The sequence below is a fragment of the Crocodylus siamensis genome, chromosome 2 (assembly GCF_052110815.1).
Source record: "Crocodylus siamensis isolate JL-2025a chromosome 2, ASM5211081v1, whole genome shotgun sequence".
NCBI lineage: Eukaryota > Metazoa > Chordata > Crocodylia > Crocodylidae > Crocodylus > Crocodylus siamensis.
In genome coordinates, this window is record NC_143396.1 from 248,599,512 (window position 1) to 248,613,014 (window position 13,503).

The following is a 13,503-nucleotide window of genomic DNA, read 5'->3' on the forward strand; positions in this document are numbered from 1 at the left end:
CACACTTTGTGCTGCTGCTAGTTGTCCCCAAGGAATGCCCATGCAATGGGCCTTCTGGCATGTGGCAGGTTGCCATAGGTGGGGGGGGACGGAAGCTTTATCTGGGGTTGGGCTTGCTGCAGCTGCAGTGCTGCCAGAATATGGCTTCAGCTGGCTAGACTTCAGTTTTGGACAGTCGTGTGCTGCCCTGCTTTTTTTCTTCATGGGTTTTTCTGACCAGCCCGGGATGTCCGCGGTAGGCTGGCTTGTCTTTCCCACCCTTGGGCCTGGTCCTCCCCCACATCAGGCCTGGGTCTGCTCCTCTTCTCCCCTGCTGGTCCAGCAGGGAGTGGGGGGAGCGGGCCCAAACCCCAAGCAGCAGGAGGTAAAGGGGGAGTGGGCCTGGACGGGGGGGAGGGGGGGCGAGGGTGGCACAGGCCTTTGTCCCTGCACACTCTCCTTTCCCCACACACCCCCTGTTGTTCTTGACAGGCAGTTGACTACTTATTTCATAAAATTCTGTCACTAGCTCATGACTTTTGCCCTTACTGTGCATCATCTCTGAATGCCTATACTGAGAATGCAGGAATCCAGGCTCTTTGGAAGCAATGCTTAGAACATTTTGATTTCTTTTTCTACAAAGGGAATTTGTTTGATCGTTCCATATTCCTTGTGCCCATTTCATAGATCCGTAGATGTTAGGGTCAGAAGGGACCTCAGTAGAACATTGAGGCCCCCTGCATAGGCAGGAAAGAGTGCTGAGTTCACATGACCCCAGCCAGATGCCTATCTAACCTCCTCTTGAAGATCCCCAGGGTAGGGGAGAGCACCACCTCCCTTGGGAGCCCATTCCAGATTTTGGCCACTGTAACTGTGAAGAAGTCCTTCCTAATCTCCAGTCTAAATCTGCTCTCTACTAGCTTATGGCCATTATTTGTTGTAACCCGCAGGGGCGCCTTGGTGAGTAGAGCCTCACCAGTTCCCTTCTGCACCCCCATGATGAATTTATAGGCAGCCACAAGGTCGCCTCTCAACCTTCTCTTGTGGAGGCTGAAGAGGTCCAGGTGCCCTAGTCTCTCCTCATAGGGCTTGGCCTGCAAGCCCTTAACCATAAGAGTGGCCGTTCTCTGGACCCTTTCCAAGTTATCCACATCCCTCTTAAAGTGTGGTGCCCAAAACTGGATGCAGTACTCCAACTGCGGTCTGACCAGTGCCCGATTGAGGGGAAGTATCACCTCCTTGGTTCTGTTTGTCATGCATCTGCTGATGCACAACTAAGTGGCATTAGCTTTGCTGATGACTTCGTCACACTGATGACTTGTGTTCATCTTGGAGTCCACTAGGACTCTGAGATCCTTTCCGCTTCAGTGCTGCCGAGCAGGTCATTTCCTAGGCAGTAGGTGTGTTGGACATTTTTCCTCCCTAGGTGCAGCACTTTGCATTTCTCCTTGTTAAATCGCATTGTATTGTTTTCTGCCCATTTGTCCAACCTGTCCAGGTCTGCCTGTAGTTGTTCCCTGCCATCCGGTGTGTCCGCTTCTCCCCACAGTTTTGTATCATCCGCAAACTTGGACAGAGTATACTTCACTCCCTTGTCCAAGTCACTGATGAAGACATTAAAGAGTATTAGTCCAAGGACCGAGCCCTGCAGGACCCCACTGCCCACGTCCTTCCAGGTCGATACCAACCTGTCCACCACCACTCTCTGGGTACTACCCTCTAGCCAATTTGCTACCCACTGGACTGTATAATCATCCAAGTCACAGCCTCTTAATTTGTTCACCAGTATAGGGTGGGATACTGTATCGAAGGCCTTCCTGAAGTCTTAGTAAACAATATCTACCCCTACTCCCACGTCCAGGTGTTTTGTAACCTGGTCATAAAAAGAGACTCGATTAGTCAGGCATGATCTACCTGCTACAAACCCATGGAGGTTTCCCCTCAGCATAATTTTTCCTGCTACAAACCCATGGAGGTTTCCCCTCAGCATAATTTTTCCTGCTGGGCTGTCACGTATATGAACCTTAATAATCTTTTCAAAGACTTTACCAAGGATGGAGGTGAGACTGACTGGCCTGTAGTTGCCTGGATCCTTCTTTCTCCCCTTCTTGAAAATAGGGACCACACTGGCCCTTTTCCAGTCCTCCGGGACCTGGCACGTGTGCCACGAGCGCTCAAATATTCTTGCCAGTGGCTGTGCAATGACATCAGTCAGTGCCTTCAGTACCCTCAGATGGAGCTCATCTGGGCCTGCCAACTCCTTCCAAGAGACACTGCACCATCTCAGGGTCAGTGCTCGGTAGTCTGGCACCCAGCTGTTGTCTCTCTACGAATCCATTGTGAGACTTGTTTTGCCCCTCATTTAGGAACACTGAGGCAAAGAACTTATTGAGGAGTTCAGCCTTGTCCCCCGTCTGTCACCAATTGCTCTTGCCTGTTCAGTAGTGGTCCTATACCGCCCTGGGCCTTCCTTTTACTCCCTATATATCTGAAAAACAAATTTTTGTTATTCTTAACTTGGGATGCCATCGTCAGCTCCATGGTAGCTTTGGCCTTTCTAACTGCCTCCCTACAACTGTGAGCTGAGGAGGCATACTCCTCTTTAGTAATTTCTCCCTGTTTCCACTGCTTATACACCCCCCCCCTTTGCCCTTAGGCCGCTCTGGATTTCTCTGGTCAGCTAAGGAAGCTTCTTGGCCCCTTTTCCCCTGCATTGGGATCGCTTTCCTCTGTGCCGGAAGGATCACTTCTTTAAGGCACAGCCACCCTTCCTGGGCTCCCATCTTGCCAAATCTCTTACTCTGCAATGCGTCATTGACTAAATGCCTGAGCTTGCTGAAGTCAGCCTTCCTAAAGTCTAGCACTTCCACATTACTAGTTACCTTTCCCACTGTACGCCTTATGGTGAATTCTGTTATTTGGTGGGCACTGTCCCCAAGGTGACCACTGATCTGTAGGTCCCCTATCATGTCGTCATCTTTCTTACGTAGTCATCCTGAACTGTGACATACCCCATGCTATACTACTGACTTGAGCAGTCAGAGTAAATCAGAGGTGAAAGGATTTGTCCCATTTTTGGGTGCATGCTCTTCATATGTGTACTTCTACACTGACAGTGGATCAAATGTATTGTCAGTGTCCCATAAATATTTGAGTGACTAGGCCAGAAAACCATGTATGAACCCTGGTGTTTGCCACAAGTAGCAGGAAGTCAACTAAGCAGGGAAGACTGTGACAAAGGGCAGCTCCTTTTCATTTCCCATATACCAAATATGCGTTGTATTGGATATAAAAAGTGGTCACAGGCAGAGCAGAAAGAGGATCCACACATACCTCCCTCTTAGCAGTCACTGACAGCATGGCTTCTGTGGAACCTTGGCTGTGTCTGCTGGGGTAAAGCATGGGCATCATTGCTTACTGTCCCTCAGGATGAAACTTGTGTGGGTTGTAGTAGATGCTGCTTAGTGAGGAGAAGTTAGGCGCATCATCTTGAGTGTAAAACTAAACGAAGGTGCCCAATTTAAATTAGAGGGCATGGTAGAGGCAGAGAGAGGCTGGTGCACCCTGAATTTTTGCCATCTGTTTCTTGTCCCCTGGAATTCTAGTCATCATTTTTGATCACTGTATTCTATCTCGGATTGAGGAAAGAAAAATCCTTCTTCTTACTACTTTTATTTTGTTGAGTGAAAATGAATATCTCCCAGTTTCAGTGGCAAAGGTGTATCCTGTGTCCCTTGTTTCTCTGTCCAATCTATAATTGCTGTTCAACACTGATCTGTTTGCCTATTTGAAGAGAGTCTGGTATTTTAGCATTTTTAAAGTGACTGTAAAATAAAGTGATATGCCACTAATGTGTCCACTTTTATTATAGTTCATTATAAGTAAAGTTCTTATATAAATGAATATTTTTCTGGATCAAGAAATGTATGTTTGTCACTATTATTTAGCTTTCAAAACTATTATTCAAAGGAATTGTGCAACTAAAGGACATGTTCCCTCCTGAAAGACTAACATGCATAAGGGTACCGTAAATGATCATTAATAAGGTAAAATTCCTTAGGAGGTAACTTTTAAAGAGTCATTATCAAGTGTTCTGTTTTCTGCAAAGAACAGTAGTTGTTTAGGACAGTAATGTACCTTTAGTTGTCTGTAGGTGTCGTAATGGTTGTGGTTGACATGTGCAAGACAGCTTAAATTGCAGTGTAGATAAGATCAAACTGTTCAGTGCTGTTTCAGAAACCATGTTAAGCAGGTTCGACTTTCAGTTGAAATCAGTGGCTTTTGTTTGTTTTTATTTACTGTTAAAACTAAAAAGTAACACCAGTTGTCCCTGGTAGAAACTGATTGCCACAACTTGCACAGTAGTGTTCTTGCTCACAGCCTCACAGTCCTATTCAGTAAATCAGTGGCTGTGATAGCTGCTGCAGTCTCCTTTATTTTTTTTTTCAACCACAGCATTGGAAGGGCTTGTAACACTGCACAGTAACAATGATAATTAGTACATTTACTTACTTCACTGTTGTTAACTGCAGTTAGAGTACCTGAGAAATATTACCGTTTTTGTATGGCAGTTATAAGATCCTCTAGAATGTTTAGAAGTCGTCTAATGTGATTTATTAACAGCAAACCTGATTTCACTTTATTTTGATTGTATTTCTTTGGGCTATACCCGCAGAACAGGTGAGCCACTTTTTGGCTGAGTCATTACACGTTGTGCTTTCGTGCAGAGCTAGTATTTAGGGAATTCCCATCTGGTAAATCTTCCCAGTAATATCCAAAGGAAAAGGGTTGTCGTACAGAAAGTCTGACCTTTGAAACTGTGATACGTCCTGCACAGGGATCAGAATCAATGACTGGAAGTGTGGATTTATGAGTCCTGTAATAGCTCATTGTATAATCTGGAATCAGTCATCCAGTTTCTTTTGTCTTTGTTGCATACCTTGGTAAAATGGGGATTTAAATCATTTACTTCATGAAAGTACTGTAAGGCTGACTAAATTAGTCACATCCTGCAGTGTGCAGAAATCTCTCTGCTCCTGCTAACTTCAGTGTGATGTCTGATCCTTGGTTAATACATATAGGGTTGTGAATATACTTCCCTTCTCTCCTTGCACTTTTCAGGCAGTTTATAGTGCACAAAAAATACAATTTAGTCTGTAAAGTACTTTCCCAAAAGTGGAAAAAATTATTGCAATATATTTGAAAAGTCAAGTTACCAGAGAATTTTTTCAGAGGTTTTATTTTTACTCAGAAAATCCAGTGTCTTTCTGTGATATCCTCATTCAGGACAGTGTCTAAGAGAAGTTGACATACAGGCTTTCTTTGAAGTAACTTGATTCAGAAAAAAATGCTTATAAGAGTATTTATATAATCATGGAGGTTTTGTTTTTGTTTGGTTTTTTTGCACATGTAGTAAACCACTAACTCCAGGTACTGTCTACGTCAGAACGAGGACCTCTGCAACCCCTCAAAGTCACTGAACTCTGGTACTTATGCGTATATTGTTGGCTGTTCATATCACGGGGGCCACCCACTAGAACAATATGAACATACTCTGCTGATCCAGACTTTCGCGCACATGTACTGTTTTTACCTCCTTCAGTTCGTTGTTTGAATCCATGTACATTGAATAAATATATCTGTATAATTTTGCTTTTCCTAAAGAAAGAATTTAATAGTAGTGGGCTTCAGAGATCCAAATTGGCATCAATCCTGGAAAATCTCTTTACCATTAGGAACAGTAAGTAAACAATGGGACCTAAATCCTGCAGTGACCTTTAAGAGTAGAGAGATAGTTAGCTGTGTCAATCTGATGTTGGCAGAAGGCTAGAGCAGGGTGGCACCTTAGGAAGTAACTAGAGGCATGAGCTTTCATGGACATATGAAAAAAAATAAACCTTTGCCTATGAAAGTTCATGCCTCTTGGAATCAGCTAGTCCGTAATATGCTACCCTGCCCTACTTTCTGTAGTGACCTCTGAAATGCCCAGATCTTGGAAGTGTCCATTTTTGCCTAGCTAACTGGAGCATAATTTAGCAGTAAATGTTAGAAAATGCAAGGGTTTGGGAGAAACTCATGTAGTCTCTAATAAAACAAGCAGTTGGGCAGTACACTGACAAAATTAAGTGCAACTGTGGTAAATGAAAAATACTGCATTATTGGGAAGAAACCTTTAATATGGTGGGTCTTAACTGGTGGGCAGTTCTTATAGAAAAGATACAGAAATTTTGAAGTATCTTAGTGAGGTTATATACGAGCACTTGGAAAGAAAAACAACTTTGGAAAGGGATAGGGCTTAAGACTGAATTTATTTGTGGCATTAATAAAACATTGCCATGCCTAAGCCTTAAAAATTGAGCTTAGTAGGTGACTGATAGAGAGCAGTGATTCAAGACTCCAAAGATTTAAATCTCTGTGGCTGCTTATAGATATAAAAAAAGTGATACTGTATATTAAACTCAGCACATTCCCATGCCAAGCCCAGCACATGTCCAGAAGAGGTAGTACCTTAGTTGGACTGGTTTGCCTGATATCTGTATAGATCAGGCATTTTGGTCTAATAGCTGATTGAATCAGCTTTAGCTAAAAACACTAAAAAGACCTGCTGGAGTGCCTGATCTATATAGACGCTGCAGAGCCAGGTTAATATAATGAGCTACTTCTTCCAGTAAAGCAAGGTTTTTTAGGTTTTTTTTAATGTCTGCAAACAGCCTGTTTTATTAGTGACTTGCTGTGTGAATTTGGCAAGTCACATTTACCCCTCTTTGCCTCATTTTTCCCCTATCAAATGGTAATTATATTTCTGTTCCTCAGGGCTATTGTCTGATGCTGTTATTTAAATGTTTGTAATATGCTTTGAGGTCTTCAGATGAAAGGTCGTGTGTGTGTAAACTATCATTATTTTATTCATATAATTATTCTCCTTCAAGAGAGAGCAGAGATTACAGCAAGAGGCATGGTGTAGATTGACAACAGGAAGAGATTCCACTACACTTGGGGAAGAGTAAGAGGAACTGGATAGACTGACAACAAAATAACATAGGAGAGACCAAGAACTAAGTGGTTCTTCCTACTTACTCTGTCCTTCAATTTGAAAGCAAAGAGATGCTCAGTAAAATTAAGAATGGTACCTTTTTTAAATAAGGAAAATCTTTATTTAGCATGTTTTTCACTATGGGCTTAACTGGCACAAAAAGTTGCTCAATAACGTATCCATTTTTTAAACAAATGCTGCTAACTTTTGTAATCATGCAAGCTTAAGAGTGAGATGGAACAAAGTAATCTTCAGTTTTCAGGGAATGCATTCAACATCTGCAAAGGCTGGGGTTTTTCTCCTTGACATTGCACTATTAGTTACCCTTATATAGTGAGTTTCAACTTGCTATGAATAATCACTTTCTGTTCACTGATGAATGTGAAATGTCAGATTGATGGAATGTGTTAGAGGCCCTCACTGAGGTCAGAGAGACTGTCAGACTCAAGTTTGTGTGGGAGAGATCTGGAAGAAAGAGTATGATTTACATGGATTCTTAAGTGGCACATGTGCCTTTTGTTGTATACATGTAAGTAACTTTCATGAACTGCCTGCTGAACAGGTTATCCAGTAGTATGGCTGATATTTAAAAGGTGTGAAAACCTCATTATGCAGTGGCAGGGAGGAGCAATTGAGTAACTTCACCTTTTTTATTGATAAGTTTTAGAATTTTGATCAATAAAGAAAGGATATGTGCATGTTTTTTTATAGGTAAGAAACTTCTGTTGTTTCCTTGTTACTTATTTTATATTATGTTTCCTTTATGACTAAAACGAGGTTGGTGCTGTGTCTCATGTCTTCCTTTCATGAGAAGCAGTCAAGCGTGGGAGTAGAATCAGTTAGGAAATCCCCCCCACATGAAATACTGTGACTATGTATAGACCACCACAGTAAATGTTTGTGTCCAAAATTAGACAAAATTCTCTTTAGTAAAGAAGCATCAAATGAAGGAACTTCTTTATTTTTCTGTAATCAAAGATAAATAATTTCTAACACATTTCATTGGCATGAAAAACTTCATTTAAATGGGATGCGAGGGTTATGCATGCAGAATTTTATAAACATTCTTTAATGGTGATTCATATTAGCTTTCTTAAGATTTTAAGCAACTGTCATTTTTTTAATTGCCAAACTGAAGCTCATTTGATCCTCCAAAGCATTCCCAGATTAACATGTTTAGCAAATGTATGCAATGACAAAATGGCAAACCAGCCACAAAGGTATTTTATATTTAATGTGGAACATCCCTGTGATTAGCTGAGTGTTGGGATGGGGCACAGGGTGACTCCAGGGTTTGGGACAGAGCCACCCCTTTCCAGTCTCCAGGATTGATTGGGCAGGGGACAGTCTTCAGCCCTGGCAGTCATATGATTGGGATTTGATAAATTGTATGCACTATCCCAAATATGTCCTGCTATGAAATCTGGCATGACAGGTTGCCCAGTTTTGAGGATGGAGCATAAGATTCCTGATGTCCCCATCGCATCACTCTTTTAATAAGTGCCAGGGGCCCAAAGCACAGACTCCCCCCCCTTTATTTAGTAGAAACACTGTAAACAAGAGAGTACCTGGTGCTTTTAAGCACAAAATGACACAAAGTCCAAATGACCAGTATTTACAATTAAAGCTCATAAATAATATAGGGGAGAGGCTTGCAGGTCTTGGGATCTAGCTTCCATAAGCTTTGCAGGCACTTTGACATAGCTCTGATTCAGCAATCTGTAGCCAGCAGTGATAGTGTCTGGACCAGCACTGTCATTCAGGCACTTAAGGAAGGGGCAAACCTGCAATTTCAGTCAGCATAAGTGTTGTTAGGCCCTTAATGGGCTTTGGCAATAGCAGTTTTACATTTTACAGAGTGCTGAACGGAGGCTGTTTTTGAGTACAGACTACCCTTAGCAGTGTTTCTTTCTTGGTGCCTCATTAGTGATGGAAAAAATGCCTTCCCTGGTCACTCTTGAATGTTGGGGAGTCTGGAAGTTCTCAGCAGAGTCTCTAAAGCTCTTTGGATTGCTTCTCTTTAAACCAATCCCTACCCCCCTGCAGAATCCAGTAAATGTTTTTCAGGTAATTACTGAGGCTTTAGTCTGGGAGAGATCATGAGTGTTAGGAGAGTTGGGACAGAATGTCGGTAACTCTTTGAAGGCTGTGTATGTGTTTAGATTATACCGTATTTTTCGGACCATAAGACGCACTTTTTTCCCCCAAAAGTGGGGGGGAAACGAGGGTGTGTCTTATGGTCTGAAGGTGTGTGTCCCGGGGAGACGGGGCAGAGCTTGCCCGCGGAGGCGGCGGAGCCCGAGCGGGACATCCGCCGCTTGTTTACACTGGAAGCCGGCGCCCGTGCCGGTGGCCGGGAGCCGGCAATAAAAATGGCCGGCCGGAACAGACAGGGCAGGAGTCCGAAGGAGGGACTCGCTGCCGCGGAGACTGAGGCTCCAGGAGGGGTGCGTCTTATGGTCAGGTGCGTCTTATGGTCCGAAAAATACGGTAAATTATGGAGTGTCCAGATGCTGCAGTGATGAATACTAGTAGAATAACTGTGGCCAGTTTTGCTGGGGGGAGGTATAGAGGAGGAGGCAGGTGCAGGGCATGACCAGAGCAGCAGTTCTGGGAGTCACCTTTGTCAGGGGGGTGCAGAAATAGCCATTGTCACAGTGGTGGCTGATCACACTGCCACAGTTGGCATGGCAGGAGCTGGTATTACCCTAGGCACAGAGCTGCACTGTTCTACCTCTGGTGAACATCAAACCTACGGCAGTACAAGAGCACTAAGTGACCAAATTGGTTTACCAAATAAAATGCAACTGAAGACAAAAGGGACTGAGTATGTAGTGGAGGAGTGGGACAAACCAATTAAGACTCAAGATTTGGCTAAAGGTAATATTTTTTTTAAATACATAGGTGTTAAAATGCAAATGATTAAGAAAGCACTACTCTTATGGCCACCCTTCTTCACAACTAGCCAAAAATGTCCATATCTGTAGTTTAAGAGGTCACTGCTAGAGTTCAAAAGGGGCCAGGACTTAGACTGAAGCAGTGCACTTATTTTTCCCAGAAGCCTATATGAAACAGTGGGGAGTAGAAGATTTGTGGTATCATATTGGTACCAAGCAAGGGAAGAATGTGTGAGGGGAAAATGTTTATTTTGGAGTGCCTGTAAACATTCAGACTTACACCGTTTTAGTTAAAGTGGTGTGTATCTCCTATGGCCACACATAATTAGGTGCAAGAAAAGCTCATTTGAATTTAGCATAAGCTTCACAATTGACCATTGATCTACATGGAGACTTGCACCAAAATACCTTTAAAAAAATCACTTATTTCAGAATAAGAGCAAACTTATTTTTAAATATGCTGTAAACTTACATAGGCATAAGCTAAACCAATATATGCCAGATTTAAACTGATATATCAGATATTTTTTTTAAATAAGAAACTATAAGATCATACTTGCAGCTAAATTGGTATAACTTTGTGGGTACATTGCACACTGTATATCTCTGTTTAAAACCACACCCTTTATTTAAAGCCTGGTCTACTGCTTAAGTGGGTGAAGATCTAACTTAAGACTTTAATTCCAAAGTAAGTGTCTACTTGCAAACTTTCACCAAAACATTAAAAGGTATAAATTAAAATAAGGTGGATGCTAGTTGTGAGTAGACCAGCTTTAAAACTTAGGGGAGGGGACCTTTCAACTATAAAGAACTAAAAAAGAAAAAAAAAAGTGCACAAGCAAGCACCTCTCAAACAAGTCTGGTTCCTTTTCCTCTTCAGATTACCTTGAAAAATAAGCTACTAGTTACAACAACCATATACTCAACACTGTAGCTCATAATAACGAGGAAAGGGAGCCCCATTTGCTATCTAGGATTACTCAGAAATCTTTTTCTGCTGCTCTCAGCCCACTCTACCTAGAGCCAGACTTCATTTCTTGAAAGTCAGTATGCACACTTAATTCTACTATATAGGAATGCCTTGAGCTTTATTAAAGTGATATAGCCTTCTCTGAAGAACTCATGCTTAAAAAAAAAAGTTTGGGGATCTACTTACACCCTGGGGAATAGCACAATTATACACCTGCCCAATTCTGTGTATAAAACATATGATTGTACATAATTTTGCATCATTTAACCTGGGCAGGTTCTGTGCCTCCACCTCCCATGTGGAGGTACCAAGCATGGTGGCACACAACTGAACAGCTGGTGAGTGGGGAGGAGAACTCCTGCCTGGAGGATGGGATGTGGGGGTGCCCCCCCCTGCAACTGGTCAACCCACTGGCACACACCTTTGAACCAGACCAAGTGGGCTCGATGTGGGCTCGCAACACCTCTCGTGGGATCTGTGTGCCATTAGGCCAGGCCAGCTGGCTCTATACCTCCACGTGGGGCTTCCAGCACTCCAGCGGGAAGCTGCACAGAGGGACATGGAGCCAGCCCAGCCTAATGGCGCATGACTCCATGCCTCCACGTGTGTTTCTCGTTGGAGTGCTGGAAACCCCATGTGGAAGCATGGAACCCACCTGGCCCAACAGCATGGCATTTCAGGTGGGAGTCACAAGCCCCACATGCTGGCATGGAACTAGCCTAGTCTGATCCAAACGTGTGGGCCAGGCCAGGCTGGCCCCATGCTACCATGTGCAGCCCCCAAGACTCATTACGTAACTTTGAATTTTTCTGTGCATAATTCCCTGGGGTGTATCTAATGAAAGGACCATATGAAATGGTTGGTTATGTGAGATTGTAGTAACAATCAACAAACAAACATTTGAATGGAAGTGACACAGCTGGCAAAAAGAAGAATTAAACTTTTTTGGCTTAGAAGTTAAGGGTCAAAATTTTAAATGACTTGTATCACTACTGAGTAGTAATGCTGTCCTGGCAGCATAGAATCTGGCCATAGATGTAAAGTCAGCTGTTAGAAAGCCACCAAAATGTTCTTCTCCCATGACAATTTGGAGAAAACCAGAAAATGTTCTTCAGGTTTTCTATCCTAATTATTCCAGCCCTGGGCCAGTGCATGGAAAGCTGAAAATGACCAATAAGTTTTTCCATGTGTAGTCAAGTCATGGAAATGTAGACTATTTAAATAATAGGAAAATAAAAAAAAAGAACTTTAATGAATTTTAGTATTGTTGGTGTATTTAAAAAAAACCTAACAAAATACTATTAGTAAGAAATAAGGAAGTTAGGAATAAGGAGAATGGTTTGCTTAATATATTTTTAATCTGGCAGTCTCTCCTCTGTTGCAAAAATAATTCAATTGATATTGTTATGCCCTTCTATTCTGTACCCCAAAGCAAATTTTCTGAAACACATCATTTTAGGGAGGAGATTATTGCCTAACTGTAGTATATGCTATTTCTTTCTACTAGAACATGCAAGAAAACCAAAAGCATGCAAAGAAATAACTGTGCTGAATGTTTAGCCTAGTCTGCACATGGCAGCTAGCCCTCTTGGCCATTGTTAAATTGTACTTCTTAGCAGTGTAGTGTATAGACTCTATCTATCTATGTGTTAACTTGCATACTCAGAGTTAGTAGTGCTACTGCTAGCAACAACTAGATAAGCAGGCAATCAGTCACTCACAAAATACCTGCTTCTAGTGCTCTCTCTCACTAGCTATGTAGTGAACCCTTCTTGTCCCAGAGAGAAAGGAGCCTGTTAAATATGCTCATGGGGAAGACGTGGGAAAACCAAGGGACCAGGATGGCAGGACTGGAAGAAAGAAGAAGAGATAGAAGCAGGATAGGAAAGTAGAAGGTGAAGGAAAATTAGAAGGGTAAGTAATGAATATTGACTGACTGGAAGCAATGTCAGTAAAGAATTAAAGTAGCTGAGTTTCTCTCAGAGTATGTGTGTCAGTCCTCAGGCTCTGGGCTATATGCTATTGTCTCAGCAGCTAATTCTTTCTTTTCTAGGCAATAGGTTAATAATCCTTTGCAGTTAATCTTTATAGGTTGTAGCCGTGTTGGCCTAGGGACATAAGCAGACAAGTTTCTCTGAACCTTGCAGTTAATCTGGTATACTTAGAGCCAGGTTCTCTACTCTGCATGAGCCTTGCCTGCGTATAATAGAAAAGGAGGGCCATGGGAATTGGTTATGGTTCCTTGATTCTTAGTCATCTGATCCCAGCCACAGGGTAGAGCTGTACAGGCTGCACACCAAAGTGGTGCAAGATCCGTCAGTAGAGAATTTGCCAAAATGGCAACTTTTGCCACCTCAGGATTTATTATTGTTGGGAAAGCACGCCCAAATAAGATTTCCTTAATCCCAAACCCATACTTTTCCCTTTTTTATAGTTTTTCTTTCTTCTTTATAGAGCAGCACCAGTTGTACTTCTGTAATCGCTGCAATACCTGGTGCTACCAGAGCACTGTAGACTTAATAAGTCAAACCTTCCTCATTTCCTTCCCTAAGACCTAGGGCTTCACTTCTACAGGACTTCTAGGTCTGGCATACAAATACTGAGGTAGCTTAAATCTCCCATTT

The 13,503-nt window shown here is 42.5% G+C and overlaps 1 protein-coding gene across 2 annotated transcripts in view; it reads left to right on the top strand.

The window, feature by feature from the left end:
• Nucleotides 1–13,503, top strand: part of PRORP (protein only RNase P catalytic subunit) — a 94,669-nt gene that overhangs the window by 68,856 nt on the left and 12,310 nt on the right. The gene's annotated exons all lie outside the window — the stretch shown is intronic.